The 27,713-nt window shown below is 32.9% G+C and overlaps 2 pseudogenes; both read left to right on the forward strand.

Moving 5' to 3' along the window:
* The first annotated feature begins 1,270 nt into the window (after positions 1-1,270).
* LOC143627738 (lignin-forming anionic peroxidase-like) lies at positions 1,271-2,665 on the forward strand (annotated as a pseudogene).
* A 19,752-nt stretch (positions 2,666-22,417) lies between these two features.
* On the forward strand, positions 22,418-27,460 carry LOC143627761 (T-complex protein 1 subunit alpha-like; annotated as a pseudogene).
* Positions 27,461-27,713: the final 253 nt, after the last annotated feature.

Here is a 27,713-nt window from a genome sequence, read left to right on the forward strand (position 1 = left end):
ATAACAAATACAAAAAAATTGTAGGGAAAAAGAACGTTAAAAGACTTCAAGTTTGGTTTTGGGCTTCATACCGTTTTGATTTGATACGAGCAACGTGACGTTCCTAGAATGACATAACCCTAATTTATATTTAATTTGTTTCTAATTACAATCTTAATGTATTAACCATGCAGCTAATTACAAATATACGATAGACTCTAAAACGTTTATAGTTTACACTAAATGCTTAACTTTTCATCCAGACTCGGGAAAAAAATTATGGCCAGCAAGAACCTGCCCAAATAAATTGATCGGCTTCATTCAAGGGAAAACGCCTCATTTAAGTAAGCATGTGTTTGGCGATAATGAAAATGGCATTTTGCACACACAAACTTTCTTATTGTTGCATGTATAATACGCATAATCAGAAAATAGCACTTAAATGTAATCAAACAAATCTTCACAAAACACTCTTTAACCTCTTGTTTACCAACTGATGAGACACTTTTTTAGATACGTTCACAAAATAAACTTATTAGATGATAAGTGTAATAAAAGAATCCATTAGCATTACCATGTGCAATCAACAAGCAGATGATTCACGCTATGAACAATCAACAAGTTATGAACCATTAACAATCATTTTTAAGAGCTCATAACATGATTATTGTTAATAGCGAAAACGCATGCTTTTTAATTGCATATGATGATGTTAGTGGATTATTTTATTTGCCGACGGCTACAGAAGAACGAAAGATGAGTCAGTTAGGGATTTATTTGTTGTTGGTGAAGTTCAATTTAACGTGTTGTTAGCTTCATTTGACATATTATATAACTAATACAAAATATATTGTATAATTAACATCTTTTTGTTGAAATAATAGGTAATTAATGCATTATTTAATTTATAGTGTATAATTAATGCGTCTTTTATTATTGCACTATTTTAAATTTAATCATTCTCTTTCACATATAAGCTATTTAATTACCTTAATTTCTTTTGTGCTTCATTATCATCATCATTGGTGTGGATCAAACAAAAAGAGTAATTTTGTATAAGTAGCCTAGAAATGCACCTATGTCTCCAAGTTCGTAATCAATAGTTAAAATAAAAGTGCAGATGGTATTTTTCAGCATGGCCACTATTGCAATTTTTTTTTTAAATTCTCTCAGCTTAAAAATAATGGATAAATGTGTTGACAATTTAATGATTTGATGTTAAAGTCGAACATTTTGTTGAGGCATCATTATGCATAAGAACAACCCTATAAATCTTTCCACCCCATTGAGAGAAACCATCAATATGGATTCTCATATTATTGTATTCATCTTCTTCCTATTAGTTCTATTTGTAACGATCAACACACCAAGTGAAGCACAATTATCTTCTACATTCTATGACACTTGTCCCGATGCATTGCATACAATTAGATCAACGGTTCGAACCGCCATATCTCGTGAACGTCGCATGGCCGCTTCCATCATTCATCTCCATTTCCATGACTGCTTCGTTCAGGTACTAGTGAAAATATTATAGTCACAAAATCATGAGCTACAGATACATAAGCGGCCACATAAAACGATCGCAAAAGAAACATGCAACAAGAGACCATTTTTATGATCACCATCCCATCTATATAATTTAACTAAAATACACATTTATCCATAAAAATTTTTCACTTTAAAAATCTTTCACATCCAATTCCCTAAATATATTTATAATCAATTAAATAAATATATCTTTCACTCACAACCATGTTAAAATATAAGATATGGTGAATACTGAACACCTAAATATGATACTTTTACTTTATTTTACCATATATATTTTGGGGTATACATAGAGTGATCTAAATCAATAATTACAAAATGGTTGATTTTTTTTTCCTGTCTTGCTAATCATAACTTTCTTGAAACATTTGTACCATTAAATGCAGGGTTGTGATGCATCAATCTTGCTAGATGATGGTCCTTCATTAGTAAGTGAAAAGAATGCATTACCTAACAAGGGTTCAGTACGAGGTTATGAAGTGATAGAGGCTGCAAAATCGGAGGTCGAAAAACTATGTCCTAGGGCCGTGTCTTGTGCAGACATACTAGCTATGGCTGCACGAGATGCATCAGAAATGGTTGGTGGTCCATCGTGGTCAGTGAAGTTGGGAAGAAGAGACTCAACCACGGCCAACCTTGTTCAAGCAGAGACCGGCAGTCTTCCTAGTTTCAAAGCTCCACTCGAGTCACTTATTACGACATTCAATAGTAACGGATTAACGACAAGAGACATGGTTGCATTATCAGGAGCTCATACTATTGGACAAGCTCATTGCTTCTCGTTCCAAGACCGGATATATGGCAATGTGTCAAATATCAATAGTGGGTTTGCTAGCACCCGTAGACGCGGTTGTCCCACTAATGAAGGTGTTGGACACCTTGCACCGCTAGATTTGGTGACACCGAATTCTTTTGACAATAATTACTTTAAGAACTTGATACAGAATAAGGTCTTCTTGAATCGGATCAGGTATTGTTTAGTGGTGGATCAACGGACAACATTGTTAGGGAATATAGTCGTAATGCTTCAAAGTTTAAATCAGATTTTGCAGTTGCGATGATAAAGATGAGTGAAATTAGTCCGTTGATAGGTGATGAAGGAGTTATTCGAAGCACTTCCGGTGTTCTACCGTAGATTCATCATAGATCATATTGTTCATTTAACGTGGGAAATTCTTTTTTCTTTTTGAATCTTTGGGTCTAATTATTTTCAGAAGCTACATATATAATTAACGGTGAGCAGACATTTGGCTGCGGAGGCTCCACTCAAAGTCATCTAAATAGTATTAACTAGTTTATATAGAACATGCGCATTGTAGAAGAACCGTTAATCCGAACAAAAATAGACGTAAAAGAGTTGAACCACATACACGCGTTAAGTTTCATAACGCAAGTTAAATAAACTTATTAAGTATATACGTTTGAAAACTGTAACACCCTAGACAAATCCCATGTTGGCCATAGACAGAAGATAACATTGGTTCATAAGTAAAGTCCCCGCCTCTTAAATCACCAATGCATTTTGAGCTTAATGCTAGTAGATGAGGGGAGAGCTCCACGTGCTCAGGTGGGAATTAGCAGGATGGGTGACATCCTAGGAAGTCTCCACATGGGCAATCAAAAACAAATCCGTGAGCTCTTCGTGGGCAAAGCGGACAATATTGGTGGTGCGAGGGGCCGGGTATTACAAGCTGTATCAAAACCACTCCTGTGTCGTTCGAGATGGTTGGGTAAACCTCATCAGAGATGGTGAGTCCCTGGGTGTCGAGAGGTACACCTTAGGCGAATCCCACATCTTGGATTGGATGGTGGGCAAACCTCATCGAGGACGATGAGTCCAAAGGGGGGGGGGGTGTTTGTAACACCCTAGACAAATCCCACATCGGGCGTGGATAGGAGAAATCATTGGCTCATAAGTAAATACCCCACCCACCTTTTAAATCACCAACGCGTTTTAGGCTTAATGCTAGTGGACGAGAGAAGAGCTCCACAGTTATGCGTGCTCAAGTGGGAGTAGTAGAGGGATAAGTAACCTCCTAGAAAGTCTCCACCTAGGCAATCAAAAACAAATTTATGAGCTCTTCGTGGGCAAAGCGAACAATATTAGTGGTGTGAGGGGCCGGATGCTAAATCGAATAACGATACTGGTATAGGGTTTATTAAAATTAAATAAGTTAAATAAAATAATAAAGTAAAACATAGAAAACAATAAGCAAGTCAAAATGTAAAACATATTAAAAAAGTAACTAAGTCGAAATGGTGTTGCGACAAGACTGTTAAACCAAAAAATAAAAATAGACGTAAAAACGTTTAACCACACACGCGCTTTAACTCACAAAAATTAGAAGAAACGTAAAACATAGAAAAAAATTACTAAGTCAAAATGCTAAAGAACCTAAAACATAAATAACTAAGTCGAAATGTTGATATAGTGTATAATAACAAGAATCTACCTATACTATTAAAGCAAAACCATTATTTCATATGTCATTCAACTAGAGTGGCCAACTATGATGTCAACTAATAATATTACAATTTATAGAATTACTAACAAAGTTACAAATGTAACTTTAAATGTTGTATTAAATGAGTTTTTAGATATTTATGAATTATAAAATTTTGTTTATTATTGTTTATATCTTATGAATCCATAAGGTGTATTATTACATATATTATGAAATTTAATTTTTTTGTTGTTTTTTTAACCACACGTGTGTTACATGAACTATAGCCTAGTTATAATAATAATAATATCCATGGTAAGAGTAGTTAAATAGAAAGTAAAGTGCCAAAATCCTCCTTGAGGTTTGGTCAAGTTTGCTACTTTCGACCAAATAGCTTTCTTTTAGTAGCTGAACCCTTTATGTTTCTCAATCGTTGTCAATTTCGCCCATTTTGTTAACTTTGTTAGTTTTTTAACATTAAGTCATGTGTATAACCGTCTTTTCAGCTATTTATATATTTTATCATTTTAACACAATTACAATGTAAAATCTTTTATTCCTAACCCTATAACCAAAACCTATTCACAATGAACAACCATCATGCTTTAACCTGTCGCGTCCCTCTCACCGCCGACCACCACACAATTTGTCACATGCCATCCTAATGGCGGAACATGCCTGGGCGCAACAAAATTTGTATCATAGCTCAAAAGACACTAAATAATTATAGTGACAATAACTAATTAATTTATTAATATCAAAGTAAACAAGTGTTCACAAAATCAAAATAAACCAAAGCATTACATCAAACTTAAAGCAAAAGAAATTGTTCAGCGTTTTATTAAATCCTAAGATATAACTAGTGTCTTCAAACTTTACTTCAAACATCCCATGTAGCAACCTGCGATATGCGTAAAAATAGATATATTTGTCAACATAATGTTGAGCAAGTAATCACAAATTGAAATATACACATAATACTAAAATCAACAATTCCTTGCGATAATGTGCATTACTTCAACTAGCATAAAAATTAAATAAAAGTTGTATTTTCACCCGAATCACATAGATAACGAGCTACTCCGATGACGTATGATCATACTATGAGAATGAGATACCAACCAACCATAAAACTGTAAACACATAGTCAAATAACATGTAACAACTAATCGAGCAATATCACAATATGCAAATAATGGAATTGAGTTTATAATACTTGAGTAAATAAATAAACTAGATTTTTATGTACACATAAAGCCCCCAAAACAAAATAGAGAAAAAGGGGATGTGATTACTCACCTTTGTGATTAAGCGAGCTATCGGGATAATAAGAAAAAATAAGTGAGCCGACAGATCCAACATAAATGTAACGCTCGTAAATTTCGTTAATCGGCTCGATCGTTTATAAATGTTTGTTTAAAAGCCGGGGATTCATCTTTCTAATTTAGAGCCTTGTAATATGTTTTAAAAGTCCGTTTATCCATTCTTTTGCTCAAAACATCGCCTCTTATAACTTAAAGTGTTAGATTAGTATGTAGCACCCGGTATTTTTGTTTATCGGCATGAGACATTTGTAGAGTTTGTATTATATTATAGAGTTGATCCGACATTCTTCAGGGGCCTCCTTGTCATTCTTGTAAGTAATATTAATTAACTTTCGGTCCAAATATTACATTTTGCAAGTTGGGGGACCTAGATGTAAAAATATTATATCATAAACCCTAAACTCCTTCCTCTCTCTCTCTCTCTCTCTCTAATCCCGATCGCAGCAGAAGCAGCCCCATTCCTCGGTCTTTGTGTAGCTCCGGCCATGTTTCATCCATCTCTCATCTAATTCATGGTCGGTCCTACCCTAATACAACTCTTTTTCACCATTAAACCCTTTGTTGAACATGTTAGGGTTAAGTTTTGATTAATACAGTTGCTGACAGATTCGTACTCGTTTATTGTTTAGTCTGTAACTCGATGAAAATTTATTTTTTTAAACGATTCTTGTTTCCATGATGTTTTACTTTGAGTCTAGTTTTCAGAAAGGTATAATTTGTAATTTTTGGACGAGATTTGAATGGTTTTTATAATTTCATAAAATTGTGTGTCAAAGCTGATGCTGGGTGACGGATTCTGGTCTGTTTTCCCGACATCATAACTCTTTTTTGAAAGTCCAAATTGGTTGGTTCTACTTCTGGAACTTCATATTTTGAGTTAATATTACAACCCAATTGGAATCGTTTAATTTGGTTTGGTAATTATTTTTAAACAAATAAAACACTTTTGCTGCGCACTGAAATAGCTACACGTACATTTATGTGTTGGAGGAATTTTTATGATTTTTGTGTGAAGTGGAAAAATATAATAAAAATATTTTTAGAAACCCAAGACATTTATACAACTCTGGTAAAAATTTCATAATTTATTCCTATGATTTTCCTATATAATAAAATACATCTTTGCATGCTAAAATCTGCTCCTTATACTCGTTATTGATCAATTCATTCGTTTTAGGCTAAACCGGTGGTTGTCCAATTGTGTTCTTTTCGGAGCTGTTTTAAGTGAAGTGTTTGCTTCGTCATCTTCCTAGGTATGTCATATATGTCATAATTTAGTATCGTGAGCATTGAAGCTCGTTTGGTTAGTCAATTGTCGATAGATTGAAAACTAGGAATTCGATTGTCTAGTTTGTTGATTGTTGCGTTTAGTGCATTGTTTGAGGGGATTAACAACCAATTCAGATTGTGTAGCCTCAGTATGATTTACGGGCTGTGAAAAACTATATTTTTATGTTAATGGGGCTGAATTGGTTGTCGGTTGCTCAAACGGGTTGGTACAACGCAAATTCGTGTTTAATTGGTTGTTTATGTGTTGTACAAGCGAATTGCCGACCCATTCAAATCGTGTAGTGTCGTGTGGACTTTTTGGATGTAAATATACTTAATTTGGTTAACACGGGGCTGATTTGGTTGCTAAGTGCATAAGCAACTCATTTACGTGTGTATTCGATACAATTAACAACTTTCGGGGGTAGTTTGGGAATCCGTTGTCCCCGGAATTAACTAAGGGTGGTTTTGGTAAATATGATGCCTCGGGGACTGATGTAATTAGAACTTGTATGGTTGTGGCCTTGGGTCAATCAAATCATGTTAAAACGCCTCGTAGAATAAAGGAGTCGGTATGGTTTAGTTAGTAATCTTTGTGTGCAATCCAACAGGCTTGTGATTTGTGGATTGGCTCAGAGGTTCTCTAACTCATTGATATTTGCGTGACTTGTGTCAGGTGAGTTTCATGATGCCCCTTTTTAATCTTTTTACGTTTTGGGCTGGCATACACACCTTATTACAAGCATTACTCGATTTTACTCGTTTAAAACTATTTGGATAGCATTGCATAGCCTTATTATTATTTGTGCTTTTATGAAACTAGGTGTGAACTATATTTTATGCCATATTTTAGACGTGCCTTGGGTCTTATATTCCTTAAGGTTATATATATTATTTATGGTCTAGGCTCGAGGATACTATTAGGCCTAGTATTAATTCTTAGATTATTCATTTTTTATGGATCACACGTGATAATATTGTTTGGTTGAGTAATCGATTAAGATGTTTGCAAATGTGTATTTGGATGTGTATGTTTGATAAACTGTTACCGGGTCAAATATATTACTCGGAGAGGACCCGGGGTGAGGAGGCCCGTGTTGCATGTTTATGTCCCGGCGAGTCAAATATATTACTTGAGTCCTTGACTTCATGTCTCGTGACTTGGGGTGAGGAGGCCTGCCGTCCTGCTAAACCGTGACCGGGTCAAATATATTACTTGGGGAAGACCCAGGGTGGGAGGCCCGTATCACGTGTTTAGGTTTGTTAAACCATGACCGAGTCAATTATATTACTTGCGGAAGACCCGGGGTGAGGAGGCTCGTGTTACGTGATTTTGTTTTGTTAAACCGTGACCGAGTCAAATATATTACTTGAGGAAGACGCGGGGTGAGGAGGCTCGTGTTACGTGATTTTGTTTTGTTAAACCGTGACCGAGTCAATTATATTACTTGCGGAAGACCCGGGGTGAGAAGGCTGTGTTGTGTGATTTTTGTTTTGTTAAACCGTGACCGAGTCAAATATATTACTTGGGGAAGACCCGGAGTGAGGAGGCCCGTATTGCGTGTTTGGCCAAGAAAAATTATTTATTATTTTATTTACTTATGATTTGACCAAGGAAAGTTATTTTTACTTATGGTTTTCTCCAACATTTTTAAATTTATTAATTTAAATTGATTTATGGATGTCAATTACTAAAACATAAACTCACTCAGCTTTAGCTGACTTTGTGTGTATCTTAGTTTGACTTTCAGGTTAAGGAGTGAATGTTACCGCTTGGACGTGCTGGATGCTACTCGGAGAGTTGAAGGCATTTCTAGATGAGAACTTTAAAATAAAACAAACACTTTACTCTATATTCGGTTTTGGGATTTTAAATACTTATCTTTTCCACTGTTTATTGTTTGATACTTCTTCCCGATTTTGGGAATTTTTGATACTCATGAATTTCCGCTGTTTATTCACTCTGAACTTGATTTAAATAAAACGAATTGTTTGGTTTTAAATTTTTGGTGAAATTGTGGATGTGATTACCAACTGTAGGATTCCCGGGATTCGGGGTCTTACAAAAACAGCCTATAAATTCAATATGTGAAAATATCATTAAAACCGAGACATATCCAAATGGAATCATATTAATATTCATTACGGTTCTCAAGTTATGACAAAAACGAGATTTAAGCGAGTTTTATACGTACTGAGTCTGAACAACAGTTCAAGACTGGGTTCAAGTCCAGCAGCTTTAAAATATGAAAACGAACAAAAAACTTAACTGGAGCAAAAGCCAATTTTGATCAGAACTTAATATAATTGAAAATCCCAATTTTTAATGTTTAAGAACCCTAAACGGGTCAAACCGCAATTGTCTAGCAAAGCCCATCCGATAAATAAAATTAATAGAGGGTTTTTGTTAGTTAGATAAAAAAAATGCACAACTTTATGCTTCCAACTTACTCGGAAAATATGAGGAAGACGATTATCAACCAAAACAGCTGACTTTTTAAGTCAAATCTTGAAGAACTTGTAAATTAACAACCAAAAACCGGAAATGAGAGTAATTTGAGGTGGAGTGAACATTGAGCAGAGGTTAAGGTCCTTTATATAGCCTTAATTAAATTTATTTCTCAAGAATTTGTCATAATTGTATATTAATTGCAATGTGGTAAAAAATGGAATAAATCATGAAATTGACAATATTAACTCATTTCTTGTTCCTTACTCCAGTGAATCAAGGGAATATGCTTTGGCATGATACCAAAGCATTCCAATTTTTCTATATGAAAGATACACGAAATCGACTTACCAAATTAATGAAACTGATATGAAAACGAGTTTGACCCCTAGACTTTATTTAAGTGCAATTATGATCTAAAATACTTAAACTTGAGTTTGTAAATGCCCCAAAAATATAAATAAAAATAATTTGATCAAATTAACATGAACGAACACGAAATGAATATCCAAAAATTTAAATGGGTTGGGTTTTTGGGTTTAGAAAAATAGCAAATGTTACACAATTGGACCCGACAGCTCCTCATCGGCCGACCATCTTGCCACCGCCCCACCACAACCGGCCAAACCCAACATTCCCTTGAACACCACCGCCATTGTCACGCCCCAACCTAAGGCAGAAATACCAGGGTGTGAACCGTTGGTTCACAGCTCACAAGATACTATCATACATTATAAAATATGACAATATCTATTTAATTTATTTATTTTAAATTTCAAATATGTGACAAATTACAAACATGACAATAATAATCCAAAACAAAATAACATTTAAATATTCTTTATTTTTAATATCTAACGGCTCTCTATGTGTTCGTCACCTTAACTTCAAATCAAACAATAAGCTTCATATGCGTACAGAATAACAGAGATTTGTCAACAACACATGTTAAGTGAATAATCACCTGTTTTGACATTAATAATAATATATAATAAATGATAAATGTGCAAACAAAATAATGTGAGTATAAATCAATCAAACCATGAGCAAATAGTTGTTTCAGTTGACCGTTGCCTTACGAATTGGGCATTGGCTACAATGACTAGCATAGAAATGTGGGTGTCGGTTGACCATCGCCATGCGAATTGGGCTTTGACTAATAAGATGGCGTATGATCATGCTATAATGTGATTATGACGGACCTCTCCGAATGCGATAAAATAAACACTTAAACAACTAACAATTAGTATTTAATTGAAATACACACAATATTTATTTTTGCGAGTTTGTGTATATATATGATATAAAAATATGAATTAGTTACGCATATGTCCCCAAAATGTTTGAAAACAGTAAAATAAAAGCGGAATGATACCTCACTTTATTGCTTAAGCGAGTGTGCAAGAAATAAGAATAAAAGATAATAAATTAAGCGAATCGTTCTTTAACGTGTCGTCTAAGATAAACCGAACAGACCTGAAACTTTAAGACAAATAACTACAGTTAAAATTGATCCAAACGGATGTCTAGAACTCAGGTTATAAGATATTTAACGTTTAAGCGAGCTGGTACCGATCCGAACAGCGATTCGGAAGTCGGGTTTTGGTCAATAGCTTTTAAATCTCGAAACAAAAATAAATGTCTTCTGGACCGAAAGTCGAAACCTATCAGAAGTGATAGAAAACGATTGGTCAAAGTTGTTAACCAATATGCCTTTAAACGTGTTGGAGTCATATTGACACGTCAATTCCCCTCAATCTCAAAAATTGATTTAGGTTTATTGACTAATGAGTGACAATGAATAACTTTACAGGAGACAACTTACCCGGATAAAACTTAAATCGATGAGAAAACGGAGTCAAATATTGAGAATGCTTGAAAGTCAAACCAAACACTTGTAACTTTGAGTAAAATAGCAAGAACGAAGATGGAATCGTATGTGTAATGAGGGTGACGGCTAAAAGAGGTATTATTAGGGTTTAGGGATGAACTTGGCAGATTATTTATGTTTTGTTTATATAGGATTGGTAAGCAAAAGTCAATTTTTAGTTAATAAGCTCGATTAAGCAACCGAATCTCATTTAATGACTAAATCCGCTGAAAACTCATCAACATTCGGTCTTGTTGAAGGGGTTATTGAATGTGGACATGTACCAAGTCTAGGTTAGTTTTCTTGGGGCTTAAAACATGCGATTTGGTCCAAAAATAACCGATTTTGCACTAAAATACGAACTAGGAGATGAAATAACAAAAATGAGATGTGGAGACCTGTGGCCACACCCCGTGGCCATCACACCTCCATTGGCCGTGCGGCGTGGCATGGTCAAGGGGTTGGGAACTTTGTTTTTTTGGCAGATTTAGTCCTTATGCTTTAAAAATGCTAATTTTTTATGTTTTAGGAGTTTTTAAGCAAGAAATGGCAAGTTTAAACAACACAGAGGGTTGGAAATGAAAATACATCAATGAATACTTATAAGTGTATGATTTATTAATAATAAATATCCGAATTATATCCTTGAATCAGTTTAAATTTAAATATAAACGAATACAAATACAAAACTCTGAGATGTTACAGCCACCATTCTCCAATCACACACAATTGACTTATTTTCAAGGATTTTGATAATCCCATTGGAGATTAGAAAATCCACCATGGAATCGAATGAACCTGAGTAATGTTCTCGACCGGTTTGCAATGAAACGTAAGTCTACTGGTCCACCACCTCCGATAACTTGAACCACAATCTCCGAGACCATAAACGAGGATGGAGAGAGAGAGAGAGAGAGAGAGAGAGAGGATTGGTACAAGAACATCCACAATGTTTCATATCTAGCCCATCGGTTGTAGCGATGTACGGAGGTGGTGCGGTGATGGTTGGAGGAGTCCTGTGTAACATTCATTAATTTTCGGACCCAAAAATTCGACCCTTTAAAAATTTCTTGTTAATATTTTGTTTATTTATTTATTAATCAAACGCTCGTTACTAAATAAAGATGATGAACTATTATTATCATTACTTCTAATTTCTATATTTGATCATTATTCGTTTAATTTGTTACCCGGACTTAATTAGTTATTAAACGAATTCTAAAAACTATCACGAATGTGTAAAACCCACCCCCTAACCATGCTCTAACCTAACTTGATTAACCAAACAAGCACCAGGGTCCAATTTGCAAAGTATAAGAAAATCTCTTTTTTTCTTTTCTTTGTTCTTCCCTCCCCGTCGGCACCCCCACCCTTGGGTCTTGAATCCACCAATTGAGCCGAGAATCACGGGATTGATCATATAAACTTGTTTATGGTCCTTACTTGACATCAATTACGGATTAATCACCTTGCTTTGACAGCTAATTAACAGCCATATACACGCTAACACGAACTGCAGCCTAAAAGACCTAGAATCACTATAAATATGTGTTCATAATGTAATTACTTTATGTTGCATACTCCTCGTAGCATCCCAAACCAAAACCCTAATTCAATTTCCTCTCAGAAGCAGTGTAATATCGATTTTGATCACGAATTTTGAGCAGGAGCCTTTTTGCTCGTTCTCATTTAATCGATCCTCAATCTAGGTAATTATTTTTATGTAACTAACTCGTTTTCATGTCCTAAACGAAAGCCCTCTGTCAATTTGATTGACAGAGGGGTTCCAGCGATCCTTTGGATTTCAAGATTCTAGGGTTTATGCCAATTGGGGATGAATTCGGGTTAGTATTTATATGTAATCATTTCCATCCTAATAACATGTTGCAGGTGCATATTTGTTAAATCTTTGAACCAGAAAAGGGCACAAGTTCAAGACTGACGTACACAAAATTATACATCTTTTATACATCAAATACGCTCCAATCTATGTTTTCTTGGGAATTTTTGTTAGAATTGATACTTAACTTGTTTAATTTGAATTTCCAGGGATAAACGAGCTAATAAATGAGAAATGAGCACATTCTAGAAGGAAAGGCAATGAAATAAACTTTCAGATGCTCAGCATGCCCCATGCCCAGGAAGACACAGCCCTATGTTGCAGTCAGACACAGCCTGATGCCCAGGAAGACACAACCCTATGCTTAACGTGACATCAGCAACATGTACTATTGTCTGGTGACGTGGAAAGACACGCCCCATGCTTCAACGAGGCACAACCCTATGCTGCAGTTAGACACAGCCCTATGCTCGGTTAGGCACAACCCCATGCTTAATGACATATGCAAGATGTACTATTTGTCTGGTGACGTCGCGAGGCACGCCCCATGCTTCGATTTGGCATAGCCCTATGTCGAGTACATGCATGTGCTCCCATGTGCTCCAAGTACCATAGAATATTATGTTAGAGATTTGGTATCAGCACAGGGCTGTGCCTAATGAGGGCACGCCCCATGCCTCCTGCAGATTTTGCCTATAAATTGGCCTTTTGAGCTCCATTTCAATACACACCAAGACACATCCGAAAATCACACTCTAACCCACCATTCTCACCTTATAATTCCAGAAGTTTGAAGGCAATAAGAAGCTCTTGAAGATCCATACAACATCAAGAAGGAGTTCTAAGCATTCACATAATCATCTAGCTTGGTTAGATTATCTTAAAGTTAATTATGGATGCTATGTTCTTCTATTTTGATGTATATTTCATTATTATCATGAGCTAAACTTATCATATCACCTTAACTTATGATGAAACTTGATAACTTTGATGGTTGAAACTAATATATGATATTTTTATGTTGAAATAATGATTAAGTTCTTGGTGATCTTTTGATGAAATATTGTGTTTAAACAATTGAAGGTAGTATACAAGAATTATAAATGGTATATCTTGTTATGTTGAAAAACTCTTGATTTTACCATTTATTTATAAATGTTGTTCATACAACTTTATAACTTTTAATCTAGAAATAGTTAAAATAATTGTTGTATGTTAACATGAAAATTGGTTAACACATATCCTCATGTTTAGATTTGAAAAGATTGAACATTTGTTATGAATTGATATTCTTGTTAAGTAATATTGTAAGTATTTTGTTAACACAACTATTTTGATATTACACTTGGGTTGAAAATTCATAAATTAAATGAATACTTGAACTTTATCTAATTTAATCAACCATAGGTGGACTAGGTGTTTTTCATGTGATCTTTCCAACCGGTTGTTAGATTTGAGTTTCTTAATTGAATGATAATCTATATCCTTAAATTTCAACATAAAGGTCCACTTACAATTATGATTTGAGGTGATTAGTTTGTGTAATTTATACTAGTTTTCCAAAAAATCAAAGGAATAGTTATCTATAACTAGAAACTACTCTTTGTCATAAAAAAATATATATAAATGAATTTATCAAATATTAAAGATTACCATCATTGGAAATCAAGTGGATTCTAAAGTTAAGGAGATAGCTTTTAAATCTTGAATCTTCCCATTATCATTTTTTACTCACTCTAAATTATTGTTATAAGTCACTTTAAAAATTACTTTTAAAAACAAAAACAAAAACTTTAAGATCATTTATACGGTTATTTTAATTATAAAGATTTAGTATTAAAATTTACGTGTCCACGGATTGATACTCGGTTCTTACCGGAACTATATTACATATACGATTGGTACATTTGCCATTTGTGTGTTTTATTAAGTTTAGGTGAAAACCATTTTTAAAACCCGATTTTGTGTGAAAAATAATCAAATATTTATATATACACCGCACGCACATCAAAGACCCTTTAGGACCGGTTTTGATTATTATTTTTTTATTGTTTCTTTTATTTTAATTATTTTGCAGTATAACTATAATAAAAACTAATATTATATTCATACGTGTAACGAACCGAGCACCCTTAAACTCTCAAAATAAATTTTATTTAAACTTTTTCGCATACACAGACACTAAAGTTTATATATGTTTATGAATTTACATATTTCCTTACCGGTTTTGATTATTATTTTTTTATTGTTTCTTTTATTTTAATTAATTTGCAGTATAACTATAATAAAAACTAATATTATATTCATTCGTGTAACGAACCGAGCACCATTAAACTCTCAAAATAAATTTTATTTAAACTTTTTCGCATACACGGACACTAAAGTTTATATATGTTTATGAATTTACATATTTCCTTGAGTTAACCTAATATAATATTTGTTATTAAATACATAAATAAATTGCAATAATAATTTTGTCACCAAAACAAATTTTCGTTTAAAGGTTTTAATATGTATTTAATATTTAGATTAGCAATTTATTTTCTAAAATAGAAAAGTAATTTATATTAATATTTAAATTAGCAATTTATTGTCTAAAATAAAAAAATTATTTTTAATTTAATTAAAAAAATATTTTAATTTTTTTTCTTTCACCCTTCTTATATATTGTTATTCTTCACCAGATAAAGTAAAAATAAATAAATAAAACTCGTTGTAGTGTACATATGTAATGTATCGACTTTTTTTTATTGCATATGTGCAATAGTGTTGTATAGCATGTATGCAATTGTTTGTATTGTATACGTGAAATAGAGTTATGTTATATGCAAAAATAAAAAAAATCGATATATTTTATATATACATTAGTGTTGTTTAAATTGCATAAAAGAAATTGTGTTGTATTTGCATATCTATATATATTACCTGTAAAACAATTTAGATGGACAAAACCTTAATTTAACCATTTTCAGACGTTGCTTACAATTAAGGGGGGAGACCGCTAAAACTGATTACTAGGTCACCGGCCGGCAACTTTCAACTCATCCTGCGAACGTTACAATTGATCTTCATATGACGTTACTATAACCTTCAATTGCAATCAATATTATTGAAATCCCAATTGTTCATCCATTATGGTCAGTAATTTCATTAACTCATTGGGGACTCTTCCTATCTCCTGCGTGCAATTGATGAATGAAATCCCAATCACTAATGCGACCATAAATCATCAAATGGTAGACTGCTCTGTTCAGTAGTGATGGTGACGAACTTGAATCCGAAAGAAACCCTAAAACCAGAAATTGAATACGATCATGTTTGCTATCTAATCATCATCATGTAAGTACTCCATTTTGTTTGTGAATTGTTGGTTGATTTGATTTGATTGATTTCTTTGTTTAGGTTAGAGGAACACACCCTTTTGTTATATCGTCTGGTTGTTCTTTTTTGGTTACGTATTGATGGTGTATTTTTTATGTTTATTGTAGCTTGGGAATGTTGCGAGCCTAATACTGGGATTCAAAATTCACTATCTAAATATACAGGTGAGAAGCTAATACAAAAACCATAGCTTGATTTTGAAATCATAAAAGCAATCATACATTCATATACATACGTATGAAACGGTCAAATGGGTCAAATATGACACAATCAAATAGGCCATATATGAAACGTGTCAAATAGATCAAATCCGAAACGTGTCAAATAGACCAAATTTGAAACTACTCAAATCGGCTTTATGACCACTGCTGTTTCCCATTGATCTTGTTCGCGAGTTTGGCAGACTTCTTCTAAATCCATAACCTTTATTAGTATCATTTTTCATTTATCTATATGTTTGGTTATTTACAACGATTGTAGATTTTAATGGCTAATTCCATTTTTTTAGTGATTAGTGATGGCAAAAAGAGTTGGAAGTTAAATTTGGCATGATAACTACAGATTGTATGACATGATTTCAAGGTCCGTGTTCTGTTCGGGACTTCGGGGGTTTCTACCGGTCAAGTTGGGAATATCACCCTCTGCAGTTGCACAACCAGATAGATGGATACAAAACTGGCTATCCTTTCTATATTACTTAATATAATAATAATATAATAATATATCCTTTCCTTTCATAATTATCAGGCACCACCATTCCCATCAATTACTGAACCATCTGCAACATCTTGTAAGTCATTAGCATTTATGTTATTTTGGAGCTTCGACAATATAAGAATGGTTTTCGGAAAGAAGAAACTAACTGAACGGTTTGTAAATTCTTTTGTTTTTAATTTTTATTTACTTTAATATTTAATTAAAATCATTTGTATAATTGTGTTCTTTTAATATATTATTACCAGGTTCCGTAGGTTTTTATTTTTACTTTACAGTGTGGCCACCTAATTGTGTCCTAACAAAGTCCTTAGCACTTTAAATTTAAGTCTCCAGCATCATTCATCTCTGTCAAGACCACCATTCAAGCCAGATTTTGAAATTTTATTAGTTGCTCAATTCGCTTCCGCTGGACTCAGATTAGGTTTTAGAAACTTGTAACCATAACAACATTTAATTTTTGTTAATTTACTTTTTTTGCCTAAGGTTATATAAATTTAGTATTTTTGTGTATCGTAAAATATCATGAATATAATTTTTGCTATACTAAAATGCTGGTACCACTATAAACCCGATCGCCACCTGACAGAATGCCCGTTGCAGGTTATTGCATCTGTAGGGTTCATGAATTGAAGGCTTTAGATTCCAAAAGACATGGATAAGAGGAAGGTGTGCATGGCTTATTTTAATCTGGGATCCCTGGTTACTTCTTTGGGAACAAACAAGTTTGGATGTCCTACTGCTGTGTTAATGTGAGTTTAATTTTAGGTTCAATGCTTGCATACCTATTTTGATTTGTGATTTAAAAGCAAACTAATTAGCATTGTGGCCCCCCCATCCCCATGTGTGGTGTTGGCAACCACACATGGATACTCTTTTGGGAACCAAGAACTGTTAAAAATATGTGATTTAAAAGCAAACTAATTAGCATTGTGGCCCCCCCATCCCCATGTGTGGTGTTGGCAACCACACATGGATACTCTTTTGGGAACCAAGATATGTTAAAATTTATATGCATATATTATATTAACATATGTAAACTAACGAACATTAATAAACGCAAACGACCGAACATTGAGGATCATAAATGAATGAAAGAGACGTGCTCATGTTTATTCATTTAACTAAATTAACAAAACTTCTTGCTAATGTTCGTTTGTTTATAATGTTATCGAGCCGGGTTGGTGAATATCTTAAAAAATGGTCTGATAAATTTAAAAATGCACAGTTAGATTTAAAAAAGGATAATGTTAGAAACGTTCTGGTCAAATTGTGTACATTCTACACATTTTAGGGGATTTTCCACTGTAACGTATTGATGGCGTATTTTTTATGTTTATTGTAGCTTGGAAATGTTGTGAGGCTGATACTGGAGCTGAACCTGAGTCGGATTCAAAATTCACTATCTAAATATACAGGTGAGAAGCTAATACAAAAACCATAGCTTGATTTTGAATTCATAAAAGCAATTATACATAGCGCCCTCTTTAACAGCGTATAGGTGAGTTCCTGATAATGTTTTTATTTGTTAAGGTATAATCTGTTAGCTTATGTCAGCATATCTACAGCCATCATTTTGGTTGAGTTTTAACTTTTGCTCCTTGGACAGAAACTAAACTTAACAACCAGAAAGCTTTTACATGAGTTCAGGTTTTATGAAGGGCATATTCGTTGACTGGATTTTTATTTTTATCCTCTTGCGTTTCTTTTAGCAGCATGGATGTTCTATTATATTTGTTTTTCTGCCTGGTAATATTTTCAGTAGGGGTGCATTTATCAAAGACAGGTTTATCTTTGGCCAGATTAAGAGAATGCGTGCACTTTAGACCTCAAACAACTACCGTAAGAACTTTAACTTCATCATTTCTCTGTATTTTACTAATTTTCGTTTAATAAGTGGGTGAATCGGGTTGTTGGTCCATTGGGTGACAGTTATAAACGGTTTGGGTCAAAAGTCGTGTTCACTGGAAAAATAGGCGGGTTGGGCTGTTGGGTAGTGAGTCAAAATGGGATTTTTTTTTTCTCAAACGGTAATCAACTTTAACTTCATCATTTCTCCGTATTTTACTAATTTTCGTTTAATAAGTGGGTGAATTGGGTTGTTGGTCCATTGGGTGCCAGTTATAAACGGTTTGGGTCAAAAGTCGTGTTCACTGGAAAAATAGGCTCAAGTAACAAAACGGGCCACGAAATTGGGTTATGGATATGGGTTAACGGTTTGGGTAAATGGGTCATAAAGATTTTATGCAAGAATTGCAAATTAGTCCTTATAGATTTGAGATGGGAACGATAGAGGGTAAAAGTTTACATTTAGGCTAAAAATGTACATTTTTGAAAGTTAAATATATATTAAATAAATATAATAATTAAATATAATTCGTATAGAATTTCCTCGATAAACGTGCCATATTTTTAGTGATAAATTTTCCAAACGGTTCGGGTCATGAGTACCAAATACAGGTTTGGAAAATTCGGGATGTTACAACCACCTTTGATAGCTTGAACCACAATCTTCGTGACCATAAACGAGGATGGAGAGAGAGAGAGAGAGAGAGAGAGAGAGGATTGGTACAAGAACGTCCACAATGTTTCATATCTAGCCCATCGGTAGTAGCAATGTACGGAGGTGGTACGGTGATGGTTGGAGGAGTCCCGTGTAACATTCGTCAATTTTCGGACCCAAACTCGACCCTTTAAAAATTCCGTGTTATTATTTTGTTTATTTATTTATTAATCAAACGCTCGTTACTAAATAAAGATGATGAACTATTATTATCATTACTTCTAATTTCTATATTTGATCATTATTCGTTTAATTTGTTACCGGACTTAATTAGTTACTAAACGAATTCTAGAAACTTTCACGAATGTGTAAAACCCACCCCCTAACCATGCTCTAACCTAACTTGATTAACCAAACAAGCACCGGGGACCAATTTGCAAAGTATAAAAAAATCTTTTTTTTTACTTTTCTTTGTTCTTCCCACCCTTGGGTCTTGAATCCATCAATTGAGCCGAGAATCAGGGGATTGATCATATAAACTTGTTTATGGTCCTTACTTGACATCAATTATGGATTAATCACCTTGCCTGACAGCTAATTAACAGCCATATACACGCTAACACGAACTGCAGCCTAAAAGACCTAGAATCACTATAAATATGTGTTCATAATGCAATTACATTGTGTTACATACTCCTCGTAGCATCCCAAACCAAAACCATAATTCAATTTCCTTTCAGAAGCAGTGTCATATCGATTTTGATCACGAATTTTGAGCCAGAGCCTTTTTGCTCGTTCTCATTTAATCGATCCTCAATCTAAGTAATTATTTAATGTAACTAACTCGTTTCATGTCCTAAACGAAAGCCCTCTGTCAATTTGATTGACAGAGGGATTCCAGCGATCTTTTGGATTTCAAGATTCTATTTCTAGGGTTTATGCCAATTGGGGATGAATTTGGGTTAGTATTTATATTTAATCATTTCCATCCTAATAACATGTTGCAGGTGCATATTTGTTAAAACTTTGAACCGGAAAAGGGCACAAGTTCAAGACCCTTTACGACCGGTTTTGATTATTATTTTTTTATTGTTTCTTTTATTTTAAATTAATTTGCAATATAATTATAATAAAAACTAATATTATATTTATTCGTGTAACGAAGAGCACCCTTAAATTCTCAAAATAAATTTTATTTAAACCTTTTCGCATACACAAACACTCAAGTTTATATATGTTTATGAAGTTACATATTTCCTTGAGTTAACCTAATATAATATTTGTTACTAAATACATAAATAAACTGCAATAATAATTTTCACTCGTCTAACCAAGCCGATCACCAAAACAAATTTTCGTTTAAAGGTTTTAATATGTATTTAATATTTAGATTAGATTAGCAATTTATTTTCTAAAATAGAAAAGTATTTTATATTAATATTTAAACTAGCAATTTATTGTCTAAAATAAAAAAATTATTTTTAATTTAATTAAAAAAATATTTTAATTTTTTTTCTTTCACCCTTCTTATATATTGTTATTCTTCACCAGATAAAGTAAAAATAAATAAATAAAACTCGTTGTAGTGTACATATGCAATGTATCGATTTTTTTATTACATATGTGCAATAGTGTTGTATAGCATGTATGCAATTGTTTGTATTGCATATGTGCAATAGAGTTATGTTATATATAAAAATAAAAAAAATCGATATATTTCATATATGCATTAGTGTTGTATTACATATATGCAATAGTGTGTATTGCATAAAAGAAATATTGTTATATTTGTATATATTCAATAGTGTTTATTGTATAAACAGTTGTATATTATATGCAATAAAACACTATTGTATATATGCAATACACATTATTGTATATATGCGCAACTTCGACAATTTTTTTTTGAACAATATCAACTTATTAGAAGGAAAGAAAAAAAATTAAAAAATATTTAAAAAAAAAGTTAAAAACAATTTTTTATTAGTTCTCTGATTCTCTCTTTAAGAAGAGTTCTCTTTAAATCTCACCCCTATATGTATAAACATACACACACGCACACATATACACACACATATAAGTTTATATATGTTTATAAATTTACACATTTTCTTGAGTTAACCTAATATAATATTCATTATTGAATAAAAAAATAAACTAAAATAATAATTTTCACTTGTCTAACCAAACCAATCACTAAAACAAGTTTTCGTTTAAAGGTTTTAATATGTATGTAATATTTAAACTAACAATTTATTTTTAATATGTGAGTCGTCAGGTTAAAATTAATTTTTAATAAATATGGGTTGCAAATATCAAAAAGTTTCTTAGGCTCATGCATGCATGCATACATACATACAAAACCGGTTTGCTTGTACAAACCGGTATTTTATAAAAAAAAACACATGTTCAATATTCTCGCAAACCAGCCAAAAATACTTGGCTCAAAATACTGTTCTGTTGTATGAAATCCGGGTTAACCTTTAGTTCGTGCCGGTTTTTAAAACATTGCCCAATATCCTGCGTCATATAATTTCAAGTTTATATTAAACAAAGTCAGGCTCAAAATGTCAGATGGCCCAGGTAAGTAATAAACTATAAGCCATTATATATATTTTTCATAGATAGACGATAATTATGAAAACAATTTAATATAACAAATTTATAGCAGCGATAAACAAAACAAAATTAAACAACAAACTAAGAAACAATTTTTTTTATGCTTAATACAACATTTTGTGCAATGGGTTAAATGTGCATAGGGCTATATTTCGTTAAAGCTAGGGGTGTTTAGTGAGCATAAACCACGTAAGACCCATAAGACCCGACTCAGATCAACCTTTTTATTTATAATAAGGCCGGTTTTCAGGTTCTAATTAGAATGCCATTAAGCGAGTCCAGGTCAGGTCTTGCTCCAAGTTAAAGCCCAAATTGAGCTATATTTCGTTAAAGCACAAATTGAGCCGATTGAGCCAAGCCGACCATATAATAATTGAGCCGATCTTATATTTAGGGTTTCTTCAAGAACCACCATTTTGAAGCTTATCATTATCCATCAATAATCACTCACAGTCACGTACACTCAGCATGCAATGACAGTTCCGGTTGATATTCTCGGTGATCGTCAATCCGGTCAAGATGTTCGCACTCAAAACAGTAAATATTAATATTCCACTTATAAAACAAACCCTAATTGATCAAAAAGTACATCGATAATTTAATAATAATAATTTTTAAATGTTTTGGTGCAGTTACTGCTTGGTTTCGAATATTGTGAAGACATCACTCGGTCCTGTTGGACTCGACAAGGTATAGTTTATTATTTAATAAATATCTTTTTTTTAAGCAGCATTTTAATAAATATATCTAGATCGAATTTGTTTGTGTTTTATTAAAAAATGTACTGTAATAAGGTGGTTAGAATTAAGATCAAATTAATTAATGACCATGACATGCCTTTTACTCAAAGTAATCCTGAAATGAGTTTTGTATTTTGATTATGTGGTTTTAATCTTTAACTAATGAGGTTGCAAATACATAATTTCAAACTATTAGACTGCTTAGTGATAAAATGGTGGATTAATGTGTTGAAATCTTTTTTAGAGAGGTAAATTGGCATTTAACGTATGAGTGCTTGAGTTCGGCTCGTTTATTATTTACGAATTGCTTTGTCAAATTTTAATTGTGTTTTATACATAGTTGTAATAAAAATAAACTTATATATTCTATATATGTAATAAATAAAATAATTAAGGAGGCGTGTCAACCTTGGTGAAGTCTAGAGTTTGATTTCCCATCTGTTTCCTATTAAATAATAATGATTTTTTTTTCAATTTGGTAAATAATATGATTCACCTTAAGTCCTATTCTTTTTTTTTTCTTTATAAAACGTATTTGAGAAACATATGATACATTGTTTGAATAAGTATTATAAAAACATTTATTTAACCTGTGTAATACGCAGGCTTTTATAACATAGTTGTATATATAATGTAATATATATTATTTAATTACTTTTATTACAATTTTATATACAATATATATTTATTATGTACGCATATATTAAATAAAATTTATATGAATAATACGCTCGTTTAGGCTCACGAGCTAGCTAGCTCAATAAGTGATGCTTGGGCGCTCGGCTATGGCTTTAACATGAAATTTTATTTTAGGCTCGAGCTTGTTTAAGTTTGGCTCGATTTAAGCTTTTAACGAGCCGATCTTATGGAGCTCATTAGCAGCTTGGCTTGTTGAATCTCAGCGATTCGTAAGAATGTGAGTTTGTCTGTTTATGTCTTAGATGTTGGTTGATGATATCGGGGACGTAACAATCACAAATGATGGTGCTACAATTCTCATGATGTTAGACGTTGAGCATCCGGCTGCCAAGGTGTAACATAACAAAATGTTATTATTAATTTTTTTTCTTTTACAGAGATTTTTTTTTTTTGTTACTATATAGGTTCTTGTTGATTTGGCTGAGCTTCAAGATAGAGAAGTAGGTGATGGTACTACTTCTGTGGTCCTTGTATCAGCAGTGACACTTAAGGTATTATTATTATTATTATTATTAAATTTTTATTTAGTTATCAATATATGTTTTGGATAATTCTCCAGAGAGCAAATGATCTTGTCAAAAATAAAGGGATTTACCCTACAACTGTAATTAACGGACTCAAAGTGAGTGTTATCTAATTCTCTGGCTTTCTATTGATATGAGGGTATAATAGTCATATTTTATAAAATGGTGATATTTTTTTAATGGTTGCAGTATGCAATGAGAGAAGCATGCAAGTATATAGTAGAAAAGCTGGCAATTAAGGTAAAGCTCTTTATGGTGGTATATCTTGTATGTAATTTTGTGATGGATTGTAATATTAATATTATTTGGTGGTTTCTTTTTTGTTTTTTAAGGTTGACAAGCTTGGAAAGGTTTTTTTGATAAATTGTGCAAAGACAAGCATGTCTTCTAAGTTGTTATCTAGTGACTCTGACTTCTTTGCAAATTTGGTATGTTTTTATTTAATTTTAATTCTTTGGTTTACTCTTTCATGTTCGTTTAACTTTAACTGAGCAAACGATCGAACATGGACGTTTAATCGAACAGGGTTTTCTTCTTCGTGTTCATTTGTTAAGAAAGTTAATGTGTTCCTCTTTGTTTATGTTCATTAGTTTACAGTATAAATGAACAGTTCATGAACGTAAACGAACGAGCATAACTGTGGTAAAACCAATTAAAAGGAAATGTGAACAACAATGCGTTGGGCGCAAAAGTTTTCAAAACTAGACTAAATAGTAACGGGCCTAAAATATTTAATTGTTAGTATTAACGAGCATAAACGGACAAAATTAAACAAATGCAAACTAACAAACATAACTGAACAAAAATAAATGAATTTAAGCAAACATCCACTAGAACATAAATGAAGGAACAAGACATGCGTTCATGTTCATTTGTTTTTAACTAAATGAACAAAAAATTTTATTAAAGCTCGCCCACGAACATAAACAAACTTCCTTTCGAATGGTTCACGAACAATTCACTGAACACAAACATTTGTAGGTGGTTGATGCAGTTCTAGCTGTTAAAATGACCAATGCACGTGATCCAATCAAGGTTTGCTTTTATCAGTTTAATAACCTCGTTAGATTTTTTTATGTTGTAAATTATAACAATAAACGGTCTAAAAAATTTCTGAAATATTGTTGACATTTTTGCCCCTTAGGGAATTAACATCCTTAAAGCTCATGGAAAAAGTGCTAAAGAAAGCTATTTATTAAAAGGTTATGCTCTTAATACGGGCCGTGCAGCACAAGGAATGCCGATGAAAGTTTCACCTGCAAGAATTGCGTGTCTTGATTTTAATCTTCAAAAAACAAAAATGCAATTAGGTGTTCAGGTTTTAGTCACTGACCCGCGCGAGTTAGAGAAAATTTGTCAAAGGTGCACAAACTCTTAAGGGCGATTTTGTACATACCCCTGAAAACTTGCATATCATATTTTTTCAAACACGAAGTTAAAAAAAAAATTATTTCAAACTTGTTATACAATTTCATATATACCTCTGAAAACTTGCATAATATCATATTACCTAACCAAAAGATTAATAATATCAAACAACCATTCAAATTACTTGATATATCATTTTTCTCATCCATCACATACATTTATAATATGACCATTATACCCTCATAAGTCGTCGTATTGCGAATTTTAACAGTATTGCGAATTTTAACAGAAAGGTATACGCGTCATAAATTAAAAGATGGGCATATTTGGCTTTTCTTGGATATATTATATAAATTACATCAACTTATTATTATTATTTCAAAATTTATAGAGAAGCTGATATAACAAAAGAGCGTATTGAAAAGCTTTTGAAAGCTAGTGCTAATGTCATTTTAACAACAAAGGGAATTGATGACATGGCACTCAAGGTAAACTGCCTTTATCTTTCAATGATTTTAATCTATTATATTCTATTTATTTATATTAAATTTTCTATTATTAACTCAGTATTTTGTGGAAGCTGGAGCAATTGCTGTAAGAAGAGTTCGAAAAGAGGATTTGCGCCATGTTGCCAAAGCAACCGGTGCAACCACGGTAGTATTAACAGAAATATTATTATTGTTATTATTATTTTCTAAAATGACTTATTATGCAGGTGTCAACATTTGCTGACATGGAAGGCGAAGAAACTTTCGATTCGTCATTTCTTGGACACGCAGACGAAGTTGTGGAAGAGCGCATTGCAGACGATGATGTCATACTGATCAAAGGAACCAAAACCACAAGTGCAGTATGTTATTTGATAGATTTGTTCTGATTTATAAAAGTGTCATATTTTAGTTTGATTAATTTGGGATAATTTCAACAGGTTTCTGTAATTCTAAGAGGTGCTAATGACTTCATGCTTGATGAAATGGACCGGGCGTTGCATGATGCATTATGCATTGTTAAGAGAACCCTTGAATCTAATTCAGTAAGACCATACTAACTAGATTTATACCCGTCTGGTGGCCCCGCATTTAATGTCATAATGGCATAAGTATTTTCACTATGGGTCCTCAAGTATGAGAAAGCACACTACTGGTCTCAAGTTACGCATAAATGTAACACAGTTGGTCCCTGATATGGGTGGCGGTTAACTTTTTCTGTTTAGTGTGAAATAACTAAAATACCCTTTATCACTTAAAGGGTATTTTAGTCATTTATTAAAACTTAACATAAAAAGTTAACCTCCATCATGTCACGGACCATTGTGTTATGTTTGTTTATAAGTTGGGATCAATGGTGTACTTTCTCATACTTAAGGACCAAAAGTTGAAATCTGAACCTACCACAAAGACCATTAGTGTAATTTTCTATAATGACGAGTGGCGGGATAAATTTTAATCAGGTGGTGGCGGGTGGTGGTGCGGTTGAGGCAGCGTTATCTGTGTATTTGGATCGCCTTGCTAAAACTGTAGGATCACGACAACAGCTAGCGATTGCAGCATTTGCTGAATCATTGTTGATAATTCCAAAGGTTTTGACTTTTATGTAGTCAAAGTTCAAATTATTTTGACTTGACTTTTTTTTCCTTTTCTTGATATTTAACATTACTAATTATAATTACTTTTGGTATGTAGGTTCTTGCTGTGAATGCTGCAAAGGATGCAACTGACTTGGTGGCGAAACTGCGTGCGTATCACCATACTGCGCAGACTGAGGTGGATAAGAAACATTTATCAAGGTAAAATTAGTTCTAACTATAAAATAAATTCAAATGAAAATAAAACTTGATAACTAATTTTATTATTTTTTATTTTTATTATTTTTATTATATATATATTTTTTATTTGAACTTTATTTATTTATTTTACAGCATGGGTTTGGATCTGGTAAAGGGTACGGTTCGTGATAACTTAGAAGCCGGTGTGATAGAGCCTGCAATGAGCAAAGTCAAGATATTACAAGTGAGTTTTGTAAACTATATATATATTTTTTGTGTATAAATTAATTTAAAAATTATAAGGCCTAAATAGAATTCATTCATCTGTTGCAGTTTGCAACCGAAGCAGCGATAACAATACTTCGAATCGATGACATGATAAAGCTTGCCAAGGATGAAAGTCAAGATGGGCAAGATTAGTTTCTTTTTCTTGATATTATTTTGCATTTAACCAACTTTTTTCCCTCAGTTATGTTGGTTGATCTTGTTAAACTAGATGTTGGGTTTTGTTTTTTTTTCCACGTAGACTAGGAACCAGCGGATATGAATTTTTCAGTTTGATTTCGGGGTTTCGTTTTTGGTAGCATGAGTTTACTCGGGTTCTATATTATCTTAGCCAGTTAAATGAGTCAAAAGGGGTCAAGAGTAGTTTATAACGTGTTTTACTGTACAC

The sequence above is a fragment of the Bidens hawaiensis genome, unplaced genomic scaffold, assembly GCF_021521415.1.
Source record: "Bidens hawaiensis isolate Kalapana, Puna unplaced genomic scaffold, B.hawaiensis_p1.1 tig00004733_1, whole genome shotgun sequence".
In the NCBI taxonomy this organism is placed as follows: Eukaryota; Viridiplantae; Streptophyta; class Magnoliopsida; order Asterales; family Asteraceae; genus Bidens; species Bidens hawaiensis.